This window comes from Dreissena polymorpha, chromosome 1, assembly GCF_020536995.1.
Source record: "Dreissena polymorpha isolate Duluth1 chromosome 1, UMN_Dpol_1.0, whole genome shotgun sequence".
NCBI lineage: Eukaryota > Metazoa > Mollusca > Bivalvia > Myida > Dreissenidae > Dreissena > Dreissena polymorpha.
The window spans coordinates 189,105,087-189,130,703 of NC_068355.1; the positions used below are offsets into that span (position 1 = coordinate 189,105,087).

A 25,617-nucleotide genomic window follows, 5' to 3' on the forward strand; every position below is an offset into this window, starting at 1 on the left:
ATAGTATATAACTTAAATACGTGAGACTAAACAACTTTAATGTGAGACAATACAACTGTATTACATATCATAAGAAACAATTGTTGTGAGTTGAATACATGACTGTACTGTAAGTGTATGAGTACTTGAGCTTACACGTTTTGTCAATGGATTAGCCAGAAATGTAGAAATACAGATGACCCTCTATGGTGAAGTCTGTCTATCTTGCTACCAGTGGTCATTATACTCAGTAACTATAACCTATTCTGGTTAAACGTATTAGCTGTATGTGATATGGAATCGATATTAGTTGATTTCTTCATTTTCTTTGATGGCCTTGTTTTTGTAGGACAGATATTAGATTTAAAGTTTCAAACCTATAAGCAATATAGTGCTATTGTTTTGCAAACATCTGGGCTCTACTTTAATTAATCATATCCCCAATATGTGACATAAACAATTTTTAAAACACAAGAACTTCAAAATAGTAATAAATCTTAGTAAACTAAGCAAATAAACCCAGTTATTTTTATAAAAGACTTTAAAATTTGCTAGAACTATAGTGGCTAGCTCTGTGCAGAGTTTATTTTAACCGTGTTTGGAAATGAGCCAATTTGGGAAAAAATCATGCTGTTTTGATTTTAATTGGGAACATGGGTTGTTGTTTTTTGCTAACAAATATTTAAACATTGAGATGAAGTGCTATCAAGATTAATTGCACTAAGGTTCAACTTAAAGAGCTGAATAAGGAAATGAACTCAATGTCGCAACCTATTAAACAAATACATTTGTGGGCAAACCTTGAATTGAGAATATAAGCCAGTAATTAAGTAAAAGTATGAACTTGTTGAGACTAGGAATGATGCCGACTTTCGGCCCCAAATTAAACAAAATAAATAACACTGTAAGGTCTCACCTGAAGCTCAAGAAGCTGAGATAACATGATGGCCTCGCTGTGAGTGCTATGTTCGAGTTTGAGGTCTCATTAACGTCGTTCAGAGTCGAAGTCCTTACTGGATCACACAACAAAACTGCTGTCATTTTTCAAAGCCTTTTCTAGCGTTGATTCTATGTGCTTTGGGCTTGGAGTGCGAAGTGCTCGTAACAAAACCGGACGTGTTTACTTTTAGTACCTTGTTTACAATATTGGGCGGAATTCATATTTGAGGCAAACCCCATGGGTGTATCGTGTCTTGGGTGTTCACAATGAAGTAGTTACTGCCTTTCTTTGTCAGCAACAGCGTCAAAAGCGCGTTTGAAACTCTACTACTGTCCAAACTATAGACAGCAAAAGTATCCCGCTTGGAAAGCTTACACATGTGAATAAATTGCTTCAATTGTAACAATTTCCTTGATTTTCTCCTGTTCCTCGCTGAATGTATGTTTGTCTCATAAAGAATGGGACAAATTAATCAACTTTTTATTCTTCGTGATATTCGTTGTGATGTCAAACGGCAAGAACTGACTGTTAGTGTAACCATAACTACATCTATAACTCCTTGTGTCTGTCCCACTCTGGCACTCGAGCTTAACAAAACTACTCAGTCTCGAGTGTTGAAAACTCAACACAGACATTACGGTTGTTGAGTACAGCGCTTGAAAACTCTATATTCTCAGAATTTCCTGCAGAACGGAATTGTTCAACTATGATGACCCTTTGAGGCCAGAGGTCAGGGTGGAAGAGCTATAGGGATCAGGGGGGGGAAGGATCGTCCTGGACTGGGGATTGTTCAGGCAGACTGGTGCTGTTCCTGGGCAAACTCGATATCAAAGCTGGTGCTCTCCTGAAAACAACAACAGCACAGTGGGTGGTATGAAGTAGTAACAAATGTTAATACTACAATCTATAACAAACTATGCCTTTTGATTGGATGTGAAGGTTTTCAACAGCAAAACTTTATTTTAATGAATTTCTAATATGGCATTTGATTGGTTCCTTGTAATCAATAGCACAAACATTAATATAAACAAGAGCTGTCACCATAGGATGACTTATGCCCCCTATAAACACTTGATAGAAGTTATGAGCTTTTTTCGAAACCTAAACGCAGATTTCGAAATCTAAACATGAACCCTAAGTCCAAGGTCAAGGTCACAAGGGGTCAAAATTTGTGTGCGTGTGGAAAGGCCTTGTCTCTTTACACATGCATATCAAATATGAAGGTTATATCATTATAGCTCAAGGGACATAGAAGTTATGAGCATTTTTCGAAACCTAAACGCAGATTTCAAAACCTAAACGCTGACAGTAAGTTCAAGGTCTAGGTTTCAGGGGTAAATTTTTTTGTGAGTATGGAAAGGCCTTGTCTATATATAAACATGCATACCAAATATGAGGGTTATATCTCAAGGGACATAGAAGTTATGAGCATTTTTCGAAACCTAAACGCAAAGTGTGACGGAATGACGGACAGACAGACGGGCGGACAGGCCGATCACTATATGCCCCCTTTTCTTTGAAAGGGGGCATACTTAAACCATTTCGTATTAAAACATTGTTGGCTAATGTTATACTAACCTGTAAATTCAATATTGTAATTTTCACTAAACTTTCAGAGCTGTTATTTTACAAGCCAATATGCGGCTCATCAATAATATTAATTTTTGTCCCTTATAAGCATGTGTTGTCCACATAAGCTAATCAGGTAGGACACTTTCCGACTAGACTGGATTTTTGTAAAAAGGACACTTCCTTTCAAAGAAAAAAACCTTTGAAGAGGAAAGTGTTGTCCCTATTAGTCTGTGCGGACTGCGCAGACTTATATGGGATAACAATTTGAGCACATGCATTAAGCCCCATTTTACCACAGCACGGGTCATTTATATTTTTTGCCATTTCTTTCCTGCATATTAACAACAAACAAGGGCTGTTTGTAAAACATGCATGCCCCCCTATATGGGCCATAAGTTGTAGTAGCAGCCATTGTGTGAATACGTTTTTTGTCACTGTGAATGGTGGTGGTGGTGGTGGTGGTGGTGGTGGTGGTAGCAGCAGAAGAAATAATAGTAGCAGTAGTAGTAGTAGTAGTAGTAGTAGTAGTAGTAGTAGTAGTAGTAGTAGTAGTAGAAGTAGTAGTAGTAGTAGTAGTAGTAGTAGAAGTAGTAGTAGTAGTAGTAGTAGAAGTAGTAGTAGTAGTAGTAGTAGCAGCAGCAGCAGCAGCAGCAGCTGCAGCAGCAGCAGCTGCAACAGCACTAGTAGTAGTAGTAGTAGTAGTAGTAGTAGTAGTATGCATTACAAAAATGCAGTAAGCCAAAGGCTGTAACAATAAATTTAAACTTATTGCATTTGTTTCCCCTGTATATAGGTAGATATAATAGTGTATTACCTCCCCTGTCCTGCTTATATTTGTATTAATCAACAAAATTAAACATTAACACAATATTTAATATACAAAATATACAAAATATGGGCTGTCCGTTGTAGTGGCAGCCATTGTGTGATACGTTTTTTGTCACTGTGACCTTGACCTTTGACCTAGTGACCTGAAAATCAATATGGGTCATCTGTGAGTCACGATCAATGAACCTGTGAAGTGTCATGATCCTAGGCAAAAGCGTTCTTGAGTTATCATCCAAAAACCATTTTACTATTTCGGGTCACCGTGACCTTGACCTTTGACCTTGTGACCTCAAAATCAATAGGGGTCATCTGCGAGTCATGATCAATCTACCTGTGAAGTTTCATGATCCTAGGCATATGCGTTCTTGAGTTATCATCCGAAAACCATTTTACTATTTCGGGTCACCGTGACCTTGACCTTTGACCTAGTGACCTCAAATCTATAGGGGTCATCTGCCAGTCATGATCAATCTACCCATGCAGTTTCATGATCCTAGGCGTATGCATTCTTGAGTTATCATCCGGAAACCATTTTACTATTTCGGGTCACCGTGACCTTGACCTTTGACCTTGTGACCTCAAAATCAATAGGGGGCATCTGTCATGATCAATCTACCCATGAAGTTTCATGATCCAAGGCGTATGCGTTCTTGAGTTATCATTCAAAAACCATTTTACTATTTCAGGTCACCGTGACCTTGACCTTTGACCTAGTGACCTCAAAATCAATAGGGGTCATCTGCGAGTCGTGATCAATGTACCTATGAAGTTTCATGATCCTAGGCCCAAGCGTTCATGAGTTATTGTCTGACAACCACCTGGTGGACGGACCGACCGACATGAGCAAAGCAAAATACCCCCTCTTCTTCGAAGGGGGCATAACAAACAGTGGTAGACATAATTAAACAGTAACTAAAGGGCAACAACTTACTGTTTGTGCAGATCTACAGTTCTATCCTTTGTAATTAAACAGTTACTTAAGGTCAACAACTCACTTTTGGTGCAGACCTAGAGTTCTCTCCCTTGTAAGTGTCAGCTAAAATGTCCTTCATGATGCGATCCCCAGACATGGAACAGCAACGTCCCCCAACATCACTGAACTTTGATATGGCTGAGCCTTTCACCAGACAGTCGTCTTCTGTGCTGAGCAGTTGCTGTAACGTTGAGCAAACCAATATAAAATATGTTGGCCCAGTCAGTCTTTTGAACACGTACATTTAATTTAGTAATATATCAGCCATTTTTTTGTCCAAATTGGATAAAGTCCTTTTACCACATCAATCGGGAACAAGGGCTGTTTGTAAAACATGCATGCCCCCCATATGGGCTCTTCGTTGAAGTGAGAGCCATCGTGTGAATATGTTTTTTGTCACTGTGACCTTGACCTTTGACCTAGTGACCTCAAAATCAATAGGGGTCATCTGCGAGTCCTGATCAATCTACCTATCAAGTTTCATGATCCTAGGCCTAAGCGTTCTTGAGTTATCATCAAGAAACCATTTTACTATTTCGGGTCATCGTGACCTTGACCTTTGACCTAGTGACCTGAAAATCAATAGGGGTCATCTGCTAGTCATGATCAATCTACCTATCAAGTTTCATGATCCTAGACTTAAGCGTTCTTGAGTTATTATCCAGAAACCATTTTACTATTTCGGGTCACTGTGACCTTGACCTTTGACCTTGTGACCTCAAAATCAATAGGGGTCATCTGCTAGTCCTGATCAATCTACCTATCAAGTTTCATGATCCTAGGCCTAAGCGTTCTTGAGTTATCATCAAGAAACCATTTTACTATTTCGGGTCACCGTGACCTTGACCTTTGACCTAGTGACCTCAAAATCAATAGGGGTCATCTGCGAGTCATGATCAATGTACCTATGAAGTTTCATGATCCTAGGCCCAAGCGTTCTTGAGTTATCGTCTGACAACCACCGGGTGGACGGACTGACAGACCGACCGACAGACCGACATGAGCAAAGCAATATACCCCCTCTTCTTCGAAGGGGGGGATAATAATAAATGTGATTATAAATGACATTTTGAAAATTCTTAGAATTTTTGTTTAATTTGGAAATATTTGGGTTGTTTTAATTACATAAAACTTAATTGCACAAACTTATCAAATTAATATTTTACATGCGTGTTTGCTGACATGTTCAGTTTCAGTGCTCTATTTATTAGTCCACTAGCATACAAGGAAATGCTTTGAACGTGTACTTTATAAAGAAGGAAATAAATGGCTGTTCACAATTTCACATTCACCTAGCTGGGAGTAAAATTCTGTTACAGGCCATTTGCCCTGACCAGCTGGCAAAACTAGTTTACCGTATAATGTACCAAGGAAAAATAGCCCCGCGAGTCATGTCCCTTTCACACGGGTAACTTTTGCAAAAAAAGGCTGAAAAAAAGGGGTTGCCCAATCTGATATTTGCCCAGAGCAAAATTTAAGCCACCAAATCAAACTGGAAACTGGATTTTAACAACCCTTATCTTGTAAACTCATTGATATACGTTGGCAAAAATTATCGGGCATTTCAAAAAATGACTTTGATTTGGACATGTAAATTTGTGGATTTTTTAATTTGGCAGAAAAGGAATTTGCAATGGTTATTTTGTTATGTATGTGAGCTAAATTTGTGTATCAGTAAATTCATGAAATCAACATTTATTAATGTCCCACAAATAATAGCGATTTTAAAATTCATATTCCATTTTTTTTTGCGAAAAGTGTTTTGTAATGCCAACCTGAGATGACAATTTTCGCCTAGAATTGATTTTTGTTTAGAAGAAATTTCCTTTAAACAAAAAACTCCTCAAAAGTAGAAAGTACCGTGCACTGCACAAGCAAATATGTGGATGGAACTAAAAATGCATTAAGACCCCTTTTCCCAGAATGATGCTTTCTTTGAATCACATTTTGAAATTCTGTGTTACTGAGGTTTGGAAAGCATCCAGCTGAAGAAGGGTTGAGATATTGATCCTAAAGTAAAATAAGTCATTTTATGTTATGTGAAATCATATCATTCTTGTCAACTTCATCTTTAGCATTCTTAATACACAGCCTGGTACACTGTCAAATCATTATTATTAGTGGGACATTATTTTGAGTTGATTTTAAGGGTTGACATATCCACAAAGTTAACACAAACACATTAGAAAATAACTTACACAAATTCCTCATGTATTTTTTTCAAACTGAGAAATCCATGCATCAACTTATGTGTCCATGAAAGTCTGTTTTAACCAGGAAAGTTCATACGGACAAAAATAAATGATTCACAAGTTACAATCAATTACAGAGGATATTTTACCTCATGTAAATTTATACTTTTCTTTCCCACCTCATTTCTTTTTTGCATTCTTAATACATATGAAATGCACAAGCAGGCCTTTTCCTGGCATTTTGATGGGTCTGTTAAACGGAACCATAACCAAACCTTTTTTTTTAGATAATTGCCATAAGCTTATTATATCTCAATTACGTTTCAATAAGATCTAAAAACAAAAGCTGTCACCCTAGGATGACTTATGCCCCATATAAAAGCTTGATAGAATTTATAAGCTTTTTTCGAAACCTAAAAGCAGATTTCGAAACCTAAACGCGGACCGGACCCTAAGTTCAAGGTCAAGGTCACAGGGGTCAAAATTTGTGTGCATATGAAGAGGCCTTGTCCATATACACATGCATGCCAAATATGAAATAACTTTCTGAAGCGACATAGAAGTAATGAGCATTTTTCGAAACCAAAACGCAAAGTTTTACAGACAAACCGCAAACAGTCCGATCACTGTATACCCTCCTTTGGGGGCATGAAATGTATAGAACTATCATTATGTGATTTTATTATTATAATTTGAAGTATTAGAAAGTGTAATATAAAATTATTTTTTCAAAATCAATTGATTTTTCATGCGAAAAAATTCACTATCCAAAAAAACAATTTTCCCCCAAAATGGCAAAGAAAACACCTGACAAATAAAGCATCTATTTTACCTTCTACGCATTCAGGTCATTCTTGTCCACCACATCCTCAGCATCTTTGTCCGGACTCAGAAGCGACTGGAGCAGCAGAATAGCTTGATGTATTTCTTGTATGTATACTTAGGATTCACACACATTTATATAAATGTTATTAAAATCAATAACAAATGTTCAACAGCATAAAACAAAGTAAACTAGGAATGGCGCGCCAGAGGCTGACGCGTATGTTTGACCCAGGGAAGCCCCAGGGTTGGTAATGGGGCTATGCATAGTTGAGATTGACTGTTTAGTCATAAATGATATTCAGTATAAATTTGAAGTAAATCTGTGTGGAAATAAAGAAGTTAATGTAAAATAGCCTAAAAAAATGAGTAAAAATCTCTGACCCGGCCCCCACCACAACCCCCATTACTTTTGACCCAGGGGTCAGATCAAAATTCCAAATAATACACTGTCGCACATATGCTCATAGCTACTATGCGTGTAAGGTACGGTTCTAGTGCTAACAGTGTAGGAGAAGATATTGGCCAGGACGGACAGACGGCGGAGATAACCACATAATAGATTTTTGCAATCTAAGCGTGGACCCTAAGTTCAAGGTCAAGGTCACAGGGGTACAAATTTTATATGCGCATGGAAAGGTCTTGTCCAGATACAGATGCGTACCAAATATGAAAGCAATTTCTGAAGGGACACAGATGTTATGAGCTTTTTTTGAACCACAGTCGCAGATTTCGAAACCTGAGCGCGGACCCCCAAGTCCAACAATTTAATGTGCATGTAAAGGCTTTGTCAAGATACACATGTGTACCAAATAAGAAAGCAATATCTGAACGGACACAGAAGGAATGAGCCTTTTGCGAATTGTGGTCGCAGAGTTCAAAACCTGAACCCTGACCTCAAAGTTCAAGGTCAAGGTCACAGGGGTCAAAAATGATATGCTCATGGAAAGATGTTGTTCAGATACACATGCATATCAAATATGAAAGCAATTTCTGAAAGGACACTGTAGTTATCAGCACATTTCGAATCGCGGTCATCAGAACATTTTGGTTCAGGGCTAAATTTCGACCAAAAAATAAACTATGCCCTAATTTCTAGGATATAAACATATATCAGATAAACTTTCCTATTTATTAACCAAGTTTAATCAATTTAATAACAAAGAATACACATTTGATGTTAGGAACTTTTCCTTAATCAGCCAGAAAAAGTACTGATGTTAAGTGAACTATATGGGTTGCATTCTGGGAAAATAGGACTAAATGTATGTGCAGTCTGCACAGGCTTACTATGGAATGATTTTTTAAGCACATACATTAAGCCCCATATCCCAGACCACAGCTAAAATACTACCTGCTGTTCTTGTTGCTGCTGCTGCTGCTGCGAACCTGCCATATGCAGAGATGAAGCGAGTCCCGACACCTAAGTCACCAACCCAAACCCGGGAATTCCCGACAACAACTGTTGTTGAATGGCGTCAATCGCAGACAGCTCTCCTGGTGAGGTTCACATTAATCGAGAGCAACATATTAAGGCCAGTCACATTTACGGACGAGTCAATCAACGCCTGTTCTATCTGTTGGAACAAATCAGTTTGAGCGTCTCTACAACTGAAAATGTGAGACTACAATTTAACATGTGAGACTATACAATGTTAAATGTGAGACTGTTTTAAGCTTTAAATCTGAGACACAACAACTTTGAATTTGACACAATATAACATCAAATGCAGGGTTTTTTTTGGCCCGATTTTATAGCCGAAATTCGGCTATGTTCCCAATCCCAAAAAGTATACTTTTCCCCAAAATGTGGCAAAAAATTCCCAATTTCCAAAAAAAAAAAAAATGTCTTATGTGTATTTTATATCAATTTTAATTCAATTACATCTAACAAAGTATTATATGATTTTGTTCTTTTAATTTGAATGATTATAAAGGGTATTATCAAATTTAGTATTTCCCTTATCAGTGGACTTTTCGTGTGGAAAGAAAGGCTAATGAATTTATTTTCCCAATTTCATGAAAATGCCGATAAAATTCCCAATTCCAAAGCCATGGGCTATCTTCCCAAAAAGTGGAAAAAAAACCCTGAAATGTATGACAATACATCTTTAAATCTAAGAGTACACAACTTTAAACAAGAGACTGAACAACTTTAAATGTGAGACAATACAACGTTTAAAAATTTGCCACTATACAACTTAACATGAATGACTGTACAATTCAAAATGTAAGACAATACAATTTTAAATGTGAGACTTCTAAAAACATTTAATCTGAGGCTTTACACCATTAAATTTGACACTGTACAACTTCAAATGTATGACTATACGCCTTTAAATGTGAGACAATACAACTTTAAACGAGAGTCTAAAAAACTTAAAATGTGAGACCATGGTAAGTAGTGATATTGATTTCTACATTAAATGGCCTTCTTTTGTAGGACAGACCTTCTAGTTACTGGTGTTATCATCAGGATATAAAGCAATTTTGCAAACAATTCAGGCTCTGATTGAAATAATAATCATATCAAATTATATGTGAAATAAACAACATAAACATTTTTTTTATAAAACAAACTACTTCAAAATTGTAATACAAATTAGTGTAATAAGTAAATTAAGCCATTTGTTTTAAAAAAAGACTTCAAATGTGATAAAACTAGGTGCTAGCTCTGTGCTGAGTCTATTATAACCATTTTTGAAATTGGGTCATAGCCTGTTGGATTGGGAAAAACCTGGATATTTTGAATAAAATTGGAATATTGGGGTTTATTTTTTGCTTACAAATACTTAAAAATCGAAAATCAGTACCATCAAATTTAATGTATTCATTTAACTTAAGTTCAATTTATAGAGCTGAATCAGGAAATACACTCAATGTTGCGACCTATTAAACACAATTTTTGTTGGAAAACCTTAAATTGGGAATGACAGCCAGCTATTATGGAAAAAAATATAGATGTTTGGAGATTAGAGCTGTGGCTGAATTATCGGCCCCAAATTTAACCAAATAACATCTGACGCTCAAGAAGCTGAGACGACATGCTTACTTTGCTGATATTACTAAGGCCCGAGTTTGAGTTCTGACTAACTCGGTTGAGAGTCGAAGTGCGTACTGGACGACATTACAAAACTGCTGTCATTTTTCAAAGCCATCTCTATTCTCGATTCAATACAAGTGCCAAGTGCTCGTAACAAAGCCAGACATGTTCACATTTTGCACCTTGTTTACAATCTTGGGCGCAATTTGCGTCTGAGGCATGCCCCTTTGATGTATTGTGCTCTGGGTGTTGACAGCCAAGTCATTACTGCCTTTCTTCATCAGCAACAGCCTCAAAAGCTTTATATTCCCTTTGGACAGTTTAGACGCCTGAGAGGACAAACCGAGATGGTCCGTAACGCTACTACTGTCCTAACTATCAACAGCACAAGTATCTTCTTTGTACAGCCTACACTTCTGCATTAATCGCTTCAATTGTTCCTTGATTTTTTGTCCGTTCCTCGCTGAATTTGTGTTTGTCCCATAACGAATGGAACAAGTCATTCAACTTCTCATTCGTCGTGATATTCACAGTGATGTCCAACAGCAAGAACTGACTGTTGATTGAGCATTACCATAACTACTGATATAACTCCTTGTGTCTGTAACACTCTTCCCACTCGGACACTCAAGCTAAACAAAACTACTCGGGCTCGACAGTGGATAACTTGACGTGGACATTGCGGTTGATGAGAATAGTGCAAGAAAACTGGATGTGCTCAGAATTTGAGGCTGGAAGTCTTGGGGGAGGAGATATGGATCAGGGTAGGGGAAGGGTTGTCCTGGACTGGGGCTCATGCATGCCAGACTGGTGCTGTTGTTGGGCCAACACAATAGTCAATGCTGGTGCTCTCCTGAAAAACAACAACAGCACAATGGGTAATATGAACTTGTAATAAATGTTATATTTCAATCTATTACAAACTATGCTTCTTGGTTGGCTGTGCAGGTTTTCAACAGCAAAACTTCATGAATTTCTTATCTGGCGTTTCGTTGGTCCATTGTCCTTAATAGCCTGACATTAATACAACTAACAACCAACAGACTGACCAGCAAACAAGCTCACTCCTATATAGCCCCGAAACTTTTGTTTGTGGGGGTATAATTATAATCACATAATGTATAGGTTATTATTGGTCATTAAAGTTGATAAACGGATATCAATACAGAAACAATCATGTTATGCAAAGCTACAAACATCACTAGCCCCACTTATGTATCAATGGTAGTTTTAGAACCATAATTACAATTGATATAGAACCTGTTTTTGAAAATAGTTTAAGAGCCAGATATGTTGGTACCTGCTGATAAATGGCTCGTTTGTTGTTGTTGTTTTTAGTTTTAAAATATCTCTAGATGTTCAATTGAAAATGCAAATTTGAGGGTTAAGCTTGACACTTTCCCATTTTCTTCACTTTTCTATATACGATACAAAGGTTTGTCGCTGAACTTTTAAACTGAAATACGATTAACATGCCAATTGATGGAAGAGCAGAAACCACAGTTGGCATTTGGTTTAACCTATTTATTAAAGTATGATTGCATCTAAAGTCTTAGGCTATTAAGAGTGGGTCTCTTGAAAGCTTTTCCACAGTGAATCCTTTTGCAATGGCAAGGGCACTTACCTATTGAGATGTAGGGGTTAAGTTGAAGTTGGGGACATTTCTCTCTGGGCCTGAACTTGTGAGTATAAGCCTCTGTGAACAGATACAATGGTCTTAGCGCCTCCAAGAAATGTGTGCCTGTAAACCAAATAATTCAATGAATTCTGAAATGGCATCTGCTATATTGAAAGTCAATGAAGTTGGTTTGATTAAATAAATGCTCAAATATTGCCTTCTATATATGTACTCTTTATACAAAAAGTGTTCATCCCTCTGGAGCTTATTAAGTTATGTGCAAAACCAAACAAGTGGAACGGATATAAGGAGGATAAAATGAAGGACGGAGGTTACTGGTAATTAAAGACATTGCCAAATCTGTACACCCCCCCCCCCTGCACCATTTCATAACGTAGTGACTTAAAAAACCCTATATACTGCAAAGATCTCAAGGCTATTGGCGGCTATTATGCATATTTACGAGTGCATAGTAATGTTATTTAAATTTTTTAAGTTAGTAGCATGGAGTTTAATCAAAACGTGAAATTAGGTGTACACACCTGCACATTATACACGGTAAATTACAGCCCAAATATACCTTGTGGATGAGATAATCTCGGCCCTTAGGCAGGAAAGTTTGAAACCCCAGGTTTAGACTGGCTGCACCCTGCGCTAAGGATTTGTTGAGCATTTGCCCCGAGGTCCTGCGCCAAGAGCCAACTACCCCCGATGCACAGGAAGTGTCTCTGGGCGTCTGGGACCAGCTGACCAAAGAGCCTGTTGTTAAGCTGGGTACCAATCAAGGATTGCATCAAGTCCTGACAACAATAAATTGATATTTAGGATATCGCAATTGATTGTTCAACAATAACAACTCAGAATAGCGTTGTATCAATGTTTAATGCGCATCAACTTGAAATTGAAAGTTAGGGGTTTTTAACCTCAAGGAAAACATGGTAAAGTACAGTTTGTAGCAAGGTGTAATACTTATTTTTTAAAATCAAAAACAGGCCTTACTTAAGCAATTTAGAATGAGAGACTGTACACCTTAAATTATGCGATTTACAACTTAAAATGTGATAATAGACAACTTTGAATGTAAGACTACATAATTTTAAATGTGATACTCAGCAACTGAAAATGTGAGACAATACAGCTTTAAATGTGACACTGTACAGCTTAAAGTGTGAGACTGCACACCTTTAAATGTGACAGTTTATGACTTATACTTGAGACTAAACAACTTTAAATGTGAGACAATTAATACAACTGTATGACATATAATAAGAAACAATAGATGCGAGTTGAATACTGTAAGTGTATGAGTACTTGATCACACCTTATTTATCTATGGATCAGACAGAAATACAGATGAACGTCTATATTGAAAAGAAGTCTATGACACTAGATATCTTGCAACCAGGAGCTGTACTAATTTAACTAGTAATTGTTGCCTATTCTGGTTAAAACTATTCGCTGTAGGTGATTTTGAATTGATACTTCTAGCTACTGGTGCTGAAATTGTGTGCATAAGGATATGAAAGCAATAAAGTGCTATTGTTTTGAAAACATCCAGGCTCTAATTTGAACAAGGGCTGTTTGTAAAACATGCATGCCCCCTATATGGGCTATAAGTTGTAGTAGCAGCCATTGTGTGAATACGTTTTTTTGTCACTGTGAACGGTGGTGGAGGTGGTGGTGGTGGTGGTGGTGGTGGTGGTGTAGCTTACATTTGGTAAAATTTAAATATATTACAAGGGAGGCAAATGCTGTAACAAAAAGAACATGCATAAACGGTAGTTGTTTCCCTTGTTTGAACCATGCTAAATCCTTAAAATGCCTATTTCCAGTAACTGTGACCTTCACCTGTGACCTTGACCTTTGACCTAGTGACCTCAAAATCAATAGGGGTCATCTGCGAGTCATGATCAACGTACCTATGAAGTTTCATGATCCTAGGCCCAAGCATTCTTGAGTTATCATCTGACAACCACCTGGTGGAGGGACCGACAGACAGACCGACCGACCGACAGACAGACCGACCGACAGACCGACATGAGCAAAGCAATATACCCCCTCTTCTTCGAAAGGGGGCATAATAATAATCATATCCAATTATATGTGACATAAATAATTTATATAACTCCAACTTCAAAATAGTAATGAAACTTATTGAAATAAGCAAATTAAACAAGTTATTCTTATCAAAGACTCTAAAATGTGCTAGAACTAGGGACCAGCTCTAAGCAGAGAGTTTATTTTAAACATTTTTGGATTGGGACAATTCGGAAAAAATTATGCTGTTTTGAATTAAATTGGGAAAATGGTTGTTGTTTTTGCTAAAAAAAAATTAAACATTGAGAATAAGTGCTATCTATATTAATTGCACTAAGGTCCAAGTTATAGAGCTGAATAAGGAAATGAACTCAATGTTGCAACCTATTAAAACATTTTTGGGGGGCAAACCTTGAATTGAAAATTTTAGCCAGTAATTATGGGAAAATATAGACTTTTTGAGAATAGGAGTGGGACTGAATTTTGGCCCCAATTTCGACAAAATAATTAATACTGTAAGGTCTAACCTGAGGCTCAAGGAGCTGAGCTGATATTGCTTAGGGCCGAGTTTGAGTTCTGATAAACGTCGGGTTCAGAGTCGAAGGGCGTACTGGACCACACAACACAACTGCTGTCAATGCCTTCTCAGCCACGATTCAATACGAGGCCTATGGGCTCGGAGTGGGAAGTGCTCATAACAAAGCTAGACATATTCACATTTTGCACCTTGTTTATAATCTTGAGCGGAATTTGCGTCTGTGGCATGCCCCAAGGATGTATTGTGCTCTGGGTGTTCACAGCCAAGTCATTACTGCCTTTCTTCGTCAGCAAAAGCGTCAGAAGCGTGTTCTCTTTGGACAGTTTACACGCCTGAGAGGACAAACCGAGACGTCCGTAACCCTATTACTGTCAAAACTATCAACAGCAGAAGTATCTATTTTGGAAAGCCTACAGTTCTAAATTAATCGCTTCAATTGTTCCATGATTTTTTGCCCTGTTTCTTGCTGAATTTCTGTTGGTCCCATAATGAATGGAACAAGTTATTCAACTTTGTATTCTGTGATATTCTTTGTGATGTCCAACAGCAAGAACACTGGCTGTTAGTGTTACCATTTCTACTGCTTATATTTAACAAACTACTCAGGCTTGAATGTGGAAAACTCGACCAGGACATTGCGGTTGTTGAGAACAGCCTGTGAAAACTTGACGTGCTGAGAATTTCCTGCAGAACAGAATTGTTCAATGATGCTGATCCTTTGAGGCTGCAGGTAAAAAGTGAGGAGTTAGTGGTCAGGGTAGGGGAAGGGTCGTCCTTGACTGAATCTCCTGCATGCTGGACTGGCACTGTTGTTGGGCCAACTCAATACCAGTGCTGGTGCTCTCCTGAAAACAGCACAGTGGGTGATATGAACATGTAACAAATGTTTATATTAGAATCTACAACAAACTATGCCTCTTGATTAGATGTGAAGGTTTTCAACAGCAAAAATTCATTCTCATGAATGTCTAATCTGGTATTTCATTGGTTCCTTGTCCTGAATAGCATGAACATACAGTCCAACCTGCCAATAAAGACCACTCAAGGGATTTGGTCGTTGTGGTCTGTGTTCACAGGTGATCTTTATTCGCAGGGTCGATCGAAACTTTGCAAAATATGCTAGTATTTTTTTAACAGGTACCTTATCTATGTATGCGCTTTATTGTTTAAATATTTGAATACTTATGCATGTATAATGAAATAAAGGATTGAAAACACAGTTTTGTTTTACATTTGTATATTTATTACATGTTGTGCATTTGTATTTCCTTATGTTTTTATTATTTATTTAATCTCACTCTTGACTTCACCCCACTCACCACTCTGAATCTTAAATACAATGCTGTTTCTTTTTACAAAAGACTCGAGCCAGCCATTGCTAGCCTTAAAGTCCAAATATCCTAACTCACACGCAAACTTCAAGGCTTTCTCCTGGATCATAGGTTCAGACACAGGCAAGAGCCTTGCACTTGCGTCAACAAACCACTTATGCACTAAGTCATTCACTGACGCGAATTCCGACTCACGCTTAGGGCGTTTACTTTCACAGTTTACGTTCCCCTCGAATTCGTCCATAATCTCATGTTTACGCTTTAAAATGCTCTGAATTTGAGTTTTTCCTACACCAAGATCACTAGCCACTCGTCTACAATTATGTCCTTCACCTAACAAACTAATGACCTTAACGCGTTCTTCCAACGTCGAGAACTTACGCTTGGAAGCCATGATGGTTAACTTGAACTGACGATTTACTTTTCTATAATCTTTGAACGTCTTATTACGGAGAAATTTAAGAAGAGAATGACTCTCAAAATGTTTGTCTTTAATAGGCATCGTAAATGATATGAAACCGTTAATTTCCTTAATGAGTTTATGAAAGCCCCAAATTTGTCTTTGATATTTTCGGCAATTAGTACATTAATCGCGAGTCACTTAAATACAAAGGCATTTTTTTACACTTTTGACAAACTGTCAAATGCATAAAAGAAGCAGGCGACTACCAATTATCAATGTATGTTCAATAAACAAACAACTGCTACCGAGTGCAATAAACTGTCACTTGCCAATATCTCCATAGCGACCGACGAGTCCACTGGTAAGTTGTGTTTCACGTGACTACGCAGCGTCATGGCGGCCATTTTGTTTTGTGAAAGTTGCGAAATCGTTGATTTTTATGATTGCAGTGGTCGCTGTAAGCTATCAAATGGAGATTTGGGAATGTAAAAGGGTGGTCGTTGGTCTTTGTTCACAGGTGGGCTTTATTCGCAGGTTCAATATATAGTGAAATCGTTCGGGGGGAAATCGGTGTGGTCGTTATTGACTGTTAGTCGCTATTAACAGGCGGTCGCTCGGGCAGGTTGGACTGTATATACAATTAAACCATTTCGTATTGAAACATTAAAAGTTTTGGCTATTGCTATACTAACCTGTAAATTCATAATTATAGTTTTTCTTAACTTTCAGAGAGAAACTCTTAATTTCATAAGTCAATATGCAGCTCGTCAATATAAGGAAGTGTCGTCCCAGATTAGCATGTCCACATAAGCTAATCAGGGAAAAACCTTTCTGACTAGATTGAATTATCATAAAGATGATTCTTCTTTTCAACCAAACAAATACCTTTGAAGAGGAAAGTGTTGTCCCTTATTAGCATGTGCAGAATGCAGAATGCACAGGCTTATCTGGGACAACAATTTAAGCACATGCAAAAAGCCCCATTTTCCACAGCAAGGCTTATTTATCTTATTTATCTTTTTAGCCATTTTTTCCAGCATTTTTCATATGTGGCCGGTCTTTGTACCTAGTGTCACTTGTGCATTTTCCCCAGCTTCACCGTTTGGTTACCGTATTAAAATGGATAAGTCAGCGATTTGAAAAAAGCTAAGTGTATAAAACACTCAAATATTCGCGCCTTGCGTTGGTTTGTTTGTACCGGGATCACGTGACCTTAATATTGGAAAAACCCAAATGCGGATTTCTGGGACTGACGTATTCAAGCACATGCATGAAGCCCCATTTTCCACAGCATGGCTTATTTATCTTCTTCATCTTTTTTATCTTATTTATCTTTTTTATCTTATTAATCTTATTTATCTTTTTTTTCTTTTTAGCCATTTTTTCCAGCATAACAAGACCAAGGAATGGAAATTTATCTTGTTAAAAATTTAATATTGTTTGAGTGTACCCATACTTTTAATCACTTTACTTTTACAAAGCATTCATATATGTTTTACTGTTAATATATGTTTCAATAAATGGGAGGCAAAAACTAAATAAAAATGTCTTCCCAAAGTTGCAAAAAGACACATACATTTTTTACCATGCCTTGAAATGTCTTAGATTGTTAAAATCTGTTTAAATTCACAATAGAAACATATCCAAAGTAAATCAATATCTAACAAATTAAATGTTCAGTTTCAGTGCTCATTTCATTATTCCACTAGCATATAAGGAAGCGCCTATTATGGTGTACTTTATAAAGAAGGAAAGAAAATCTGTTCAGTTTTCACATACACCTGGGAGTAAAATTATGTTACAGGCCACTTGCCCTTAATTACTTTTAGCTGATAACACTACTTTGCTCTTACTTTGATGACGCCCACAAATCCAAATTTTTACAGTAACCAATACCAAGACATGAATTTTTTCTAAGTATAAAAAGATTAACTTTGTTTCATATGTTTAGGGAAAATAAAAGTTTCAGTAAAAATATTACCCACACACCCTCAAACACAAATCATATACATGTAACAGGGCTTGGTTTGTCTCATCTTTGTGAAGCGTTTCAGCCCACTCATTTTAAATTTGTTAAAGTTGTGAACAAATGAGGAGCAAACTCCTTAAAATTGCCAAAATTTGAGTCACAAACTTGTTTTAATTGTGAAACTTTGAGTCACGAAATTCTCATTTTGTGAAAAACGGCCATTCCCTAAAATAGCCCTGAATCAGCTCTTTGAAGACAGACTTAAATTGTATACCTCTTCAAAACAGGCCCTGAATGATAAAAAGGAGCAAAATATTAGTCTCCAATTCAAGCTGGAGACTGGAGTGTTACACTGATCCTGGAAGAATATTTATACTCGTTGGCATGACACTTCAATGTTTAAAAAAAACAAAACTTTCGTGGACACTTAAATTCGTAGATTTTGTATTTTCGAAAAAAGGAATTTGCCCTGGGTGATTTTGTTTTTTGTTTGAGCTAATTTCACGGATCAGTAAGCCCACAAAATCAACATTAATTAATGTCCCACAAATAAAAATGAATTTACAGTTCATAATCAACATGTTTTTTAGAAATGTGTTTGACGAGATTTATTTTATTTATTTTTAATTTCAATTCAGACTTAACTTGAGTCTTATTCTGGGACAACTGGGCTTAATGAATGTATATAATGTCCTCCCACATTAGCCTTTCCAGTCCTCACAGGCTTTAACCTGAGACGACAATTTTCACCAAGAATTGATTTTTGTTTGGAAGAAATTCCCTTAAAACTAAAATTTCCTCAAAAGCGGAAAGCATTATCCCTGATAATTCTGAGTGCGCACTGCACAGGCTAATCTGTGGATGGTACATAACATGCATTAAGCACCCTTTTCCCATAACAAGGCTCACCAAGTATCATCTTGTACAACTCTGTAACAGACTGTAGGGGGATTTACTTTGAGCCTCATTCTGAGAAAACAGGGCTTAATAAATTGTGCACTAAGTGTCTGCCCAGATAAGCCTATAGAGCCACACAGGCTTATCAGGGACAACACTTTCTGCTAGACTGACATTTTCTTTAAGAAGAGACTTCCTATATACAAAAAATTGCATAAACGCAGAAAGTGTCATCCATGATTTTCCTGTACAGACTTTACAGGCTAATCTGAGACCACACTTTACACACATGCATTTAGTCCCTGTACAGACTACACAGGCTTATCTGGGAGCACACTTTACACACATGCATTTAGTCCCTGTACAGACTACACAGGCTAATCTGAGACCACACTTTACACACATGCATTTAGTCCCTGTACAGACTACACAGGCTTATCTGGGACCACACTTAACGCACATGCATTGAGTCCCTGTGCAGACTACACAGGCTTATCTGGGACCACACTTTACGCACATGCATTTAGTCCCTGTACATACTACACAGGCTACTGTGGGACCACACTTTACACACATGCATTTAGTCCCTGTACAGACTACACAGGCTAATCTGGGACCACCCTTTACACACATGCATTTAGTCCCTGTACAGACCACACAGGCTAATCTGGGACCACACTTTACACACATGCATTTAGTCCCTGTACAGACTACACAGGCTAATCTGGGACCACACTTTACACACATGCATTTAGTCCCTGTACAGACTACCCAGGCTACTGTGGGACCACACTTTACACACATGCATTTAGTCCCTGTGCAGACTTCACAGGCTAATCTGGGACCACACTTTACGCACATGCATTTAGTCCCTGTACAGACTACACATGCTAATATGGGACCACACTTTATACACATGCATTTAGTCCCTGTGCAGACTACACAGGCTAATCTGGGACCACACTTTACGCACATGCATTTAGTCTCATTATCCCAGACGGAGGCACATATGTTTCTTGAAAAAACACTCAACAACAGACTGTAAGCAGACTTAACTTAAGTTTGTGGAATGAGGCCGGAGTCCTTCTAATAGCAAAAATTCTTGGTGTTTTGACAACAAATTGGGACATTGGTGTTGTTGGCTTTTTTATTACAAATACTATTCAATCGAGAATAAGCGTTTTCAATATTGCATTTAATAAGGTTCAATTATTAGAGTTGGGTAGAGAGATAAACTTGGTATTGTGATAAATTTCTATACTTTACCTTCAATTGGGAATTTTAGGCAGTTGTTTGGGAAAAATACACAGTTCCAACATTTTGTATGGGGCCGATTTTGGCCACAATATTTGACAAAAAAACAATAACACAGTTTACACATCAAGAACTTAACACCTTCTGCAAACAGGCTCTATATGATCAAGGCATTCAAAGCTTTACTAAATATCTCACAACGTTATACGAACTCAAGGCCTGCATGGGGATGACAGAAATTCTTGTGGTGTTATGTTACTGAGGTTTCTGTATTGGTAAGTTGGAAAGCAACAAGCTGAAGAATGTTTTGATTTATTGATCCTCAAGTAAATGAAGTCGTGCTGTAAACACGATACATAAAAGAAAAGACCCAATTTTAACTTCTATGTAATCATATTTTTGTCCACTTCATATTTAGCATTTTTAATACAGAGGTAACACTGTAAAACCATTATTTCATCTCCTAATTACTTAATGATTACAACTGTCAAACTATATAAAGCAGCATCACTGGCAACAATAAGTAGATGGGTAAAATCAGTGTTAAAAGCTGCTGGTCTCGGGAACACATTTAAACCTCTCAGTACAAGGGCAGCTTCAACATCAAAAGCTAATCATTTAGGTGTTTCATTGCAAACTATCTTAGACACGGCCGGCTGGTCAAATTCAAAAACATTTGCTAAATATTATTCAAAAGAAGTTCACAATGAAAATCAACATTCTCTGGTTTTTCAATCAGCTATTTTATGTGGAAAATAAAAAGTGTACATATTCTATCATGAATTCTTGTTTATCTCTTTTTTCCTGCACAAATTTGCAGAAATTCTCTAAAATCTCGTGTGGGGCTCATTAAGGGGTTATGCAGGAGATGAAATTGAATAATTAACCGAGACTTACCTTCGTAGATGGGAAGGTGAAGGTTGATTGTCATTTCATCTACTGCAAACCCCTTAAGAGCTCAACACGCCCTACCCAATCCCACCCATTCCATCTTTTCTACAAATTTGTTAAACAAAGTATTCCTTAATGAATACTTTGCTAACTCTAAAGCCTGATATTCTTGGCTGCGGAAGCTGCGTAATCTCTCGTGTAGAGTTCTTAAGGGGTTTGCAGTAGATGAAATTACAATCAACCTTCACCTTCCCATCTACGAAGGTAAGTCTCGGTTAATTATTCGTTTGAGGCTATTTTTTGTTGATTTTAAGGTTTTACCAATCCACAAATTTATCACACACACTCGGGAAATGAACTCACACAAATTCCTCATTTATTTTTCCAAACTGAATAATCCACACATTAACTTATTATATGTCCATGAAATACTATTTTAATCACCAAAAGTTCATGAGGAGGAATATCAATGTTTTTGCAATATACAAACACTTTAAGAGGATATTTTACCTTATGTAAATTCATTCTGTTCTTTACCACCTCATCTTTTTGCATTCTTAATAAACAGGAAATACACAAGACTGCGCGTTCCTGGTGTATTTATGGGTCTGTTAAACAGACCCATTACCGAAGCATTTTATTTGTTTTTAAATAAGTGCCTTATTATAATTACAGTGCTTTCAACAGGATTTTTTTTAGACGCCCCGGGGCAATTGGGGGGGGGGGGACGAGATTTAACAAAAAATGTTTTAAACCTTTCCCGCATAGATATGCATAATCGCGCCACGATTGATTCCTTAATACATCCGTATGAAACCATACTTTTTATCTATTACTGCCAACCTGCTACTTTTACCGTTGCTACTCATTACCCTATAATCCTGTATATTCCATTATTAAAAGGACATTCTGATAAATATTTAAGATAAAAGTGCTCAAAATTTCCAAGAAACGCAAACATTCACCATTTGTTGTCAAATTTTGGCATATCTGTTACTGTGTAAAGATGTGATAAAAACGTCCAATCAGGGCGTTTTTTTCCACTTAACACGCGTAAATCGCCTAACGTGATGTTCCCGTTTTTATCCATTATAATTATTATATCTCAATCTTATTTCAATTAGATCTAACAAAGTATATAACTATCATAAAATGATTTTATTCGTATAATTTGATATATTAGAAAGAATGATATTAAATTAGTTTTTCCCAAATCAATTGACTTTTCACAGGAAAATATTCCAAAACCACAATGGCATTTTTCCCCAAAATGACAGGAAAAGGTCTGACAAAGGGTCTATGTTACCTTCTGAGTATTCAGTTTATTCTGTCCACCACATCCTCAGCATCGTTGTCCTGACTCAGCAGCCACTGTAGCAGCAGAAAAGCTCGATGTATTTCTTGTATGTATATTTAGGACTCAAACAAATTTATAAACAAGAGCACAGCATAACGGGTGCCAAGCTACGAAAGCTTGTCAGATTATTTTTTTTAAGAGGTCACAGTGACCTTGACCTTTGACCTAGTGACCCAAAATGGGTGTGGCGTGTAGAAGTCATCTAGGTGCATCTACATAGGAAGTTTCAATGTTGTAGGTGGAAGCACTTTGATTTTAGAGGCAATGTTAAGGTTTTTGTTCAAGTTTTATATTAGAGGTCACAGTGACCTTGACTTTTGACCTAGTGACCCAAAAATGGGTGTGGCATGTAGAACTCATCAAGGTGCAACTACATATGAAGTTTCAAAGTTGTAGGTGGAAGCACTTTGATTTTAGAACCTATGTTAAAGTTTGATATTAAAGGTTACAGTGACCTTGACCTTTGACCTAGTGACACAAAAATGGGTGTGGCTTGTAAAACTCATCAAGGTGCATCTACATATGAAGTTTCAAAGTTGTAGGTGGAAGCACTTTGAGGAAATGTTAAGCATGTTGTTTAAGTTTTATATTACAGATCGCAGTGACCTTGACCTTTGACCTAGTGACCCAAAAATGGGTGTGGCATGTAGAACTCATCAATGTGCAACCACATCTTAAGTTTCAAAGTTGTAGGTGGAAGCACTTTGATTTTAGAGCCTATGTTAAAGTTTGATATAAGAGGTCACAGTGACCTTGACCTTTGACCTAGTGACCCAAAAAATGGGTGTGGCGTGTATAACTTATCAAGGTGCATCTTCATATGAAGTTTCAAAGTTGTAGGTGGAAGCACTTTGATTTTAGAGCAAATGTTAAGGTTTTAGCACGACGCCTACGTTGGACGGCGGACGAGCTGACTATGACAATAGCTCGGGTTTTCTCCGAAAACAGCCTCACTAAAAATGTAACTAACACACACATGTTTATATAAAGTAATGAAAATCAATAACAAATGTTCAACAGCATAAAACATGGAAAATTAATAAATCTCACATCAAGTGTTACCTTTCTGTAAACATTGCGTACAATATCAATTTATACTCCTCCAAAGATTACTTAAACAATTTCATATTTTATAAAAAAAATATTCATCCATATACATTTCTTACATGGCATGGTGTTTATAGAAATGAAAGTCTAAAAATAGCCTCAGTTGCTATGTACATGTGCATCTATGTACAAATATTGAATTTTCAGTTGAAATGCTTTGTTTTTTTCATGCGAAGTTTACAAGAACTAAATTTAAGGACCATAATTACACAAATGTTATGCCAACATAACATTATATACATTAGATCTAATGTTCTAACAAAAACCCTCACATTGTATAATCAGATAACAATATGTGTACATAAATTATTTGTACCTTTAACTACCCACTTAATGTTGTATTGTAACATCACACACTACTATGTTTGTATGCTAAACAACACATTGTAATTAAAATACTTATCACTAATTACAACAACTAATGCTTACATGTACACACTATTCCACTCTGAACACCAGGATGTTGTCCCTCCACTGTCCCACAATGATGGAGGATGTAGTGCTGCTGTAGCAGACTGACTGTGGACACCACTCTCCATCCTCCTGTGTAGCCAGCGTAGTCAGCTTACTCTCTCCCTCCCAGCCCACCTGTTGTACAGTGTGGGGCAGGCCTCCACAGACCAGCACCTGGCCTGCAGGGGTCACATGTAGACCAGTTGGGTACCATAGTGCTGGGTCTGTGTATGTAGCCAGGAGTGTGCCATCCCTGGCCAGGGTGTGAAGCTTGTGCGGCCAGTAGCTGATGTACAGCCTGTCTCCTGTGGGACTCACAGCACACTTCCTTACTGCAAAACAGAGTAACATCAAGATATTGAATTACTGTAAATGTTAAATAATCTTATTAAACATACTGCAGTGATATTGTATTACGCATATGTTGCTATAAAGAGGCCTTTACACATCTGAAATATTATTAACCCTTAAAGCGCTGGAGCTGAATTTTAAAGGCCTTTGCAAACAGTTTGGATCCAGATGAGACGCCACAGAACGTGGCGTCTCATCTGGATCCAAACTGTTTGCTATTCTGATAGTATTCTTTGAAAAAAAAATCGAAGAAAATGCTAATTTTAGAAATTCAACAGACGACATTTTAGCAGACGACAAATTTCCCAGCATGCAAAGGGTTAAACATACTGCAGTGATATTGTATTACACATATGTTGTTATAAAGAGGCCTTTACGCATCTAAAATATATGCATACATTTCAATGATTCAATAGTTAAGTATGACATTAAACTTCAGTAGCAGAGCTATTGTGTTAACGTTTGACATGTTGAAATGTGACTGGTGAGTTAAATAAGAATTGAAGCAAAACAATTACACAGATGGAAACAATTGCTCAGTTCAATCAACATGTTTATGTTACTATGTGCAGCATGAATAGATTTCCCACAAATGTATACATGTGATAACTATGTACTGAAATTAGTGAAATCAACCAAAGCAGACATAATGCATGTGCCGTGTTACAACGTTTTTTTTGTGTTTTTTATAACAAGAAAAATAATATCACAACAGTTATTATCCCCACGCTTTTTGAAAAAAAAGGTGGGGATATTGTGGTTATCTCCGCCGTCCGTCCGTCCGTCTGTCTGTCTGTCCGTCCGTCCTGGCCACTATCTCCTCCTACACTAAAAGCACTAGAACCTTAAACTTACACACATGGTAGCTATGAGCTTATGTGCGACCCTGCACTATTTGGAATTTTGATCTGACCCCTGGGTCAAAAGTTATAGCGGTTGGGGTGCGGCCGCGTCAGAAATTATCACTCATTTGTTTAGGTTATTTTACATTTACTTCTTTATTTCTACACCGATTCACTTCAAATTGATACTGGACCTCTCTTATGACAATACGTTCAATCT

At 37.3% G+C, this 25,617-nt stretch overlaps 1 long non-coding RNA gene across 1 annotated transcript; it reads right to left on the reverse strand.

The window, feature by feature from the left end:
• Positions 1–4,320: 4,320 nt before the first annotated feature.
• Positions 4,321–24,524, reverse strand: LOC127864313 (uncharacterized). Its single transcript, XR_008041749.1, has 9 exons — positions 24,181–24,524; positions 22,594–22,658; positions 14,532–15,387; positions 12,548–12,767; positions 11,974–12,045; positions 10,359–11,202; positions 8,661–8,917; positions 7,317–7,382; positions 4,321–4,473 (listed from the first exon to the last, which is right to left on the reverse strand). It is a non-coding gene; the product is annotated as an uncharacterized LOC127864313 (long non-coding RNA).
• Between the last annotated feature and the right edge of the window lie 1,093 nt (positions 24,525–25,617).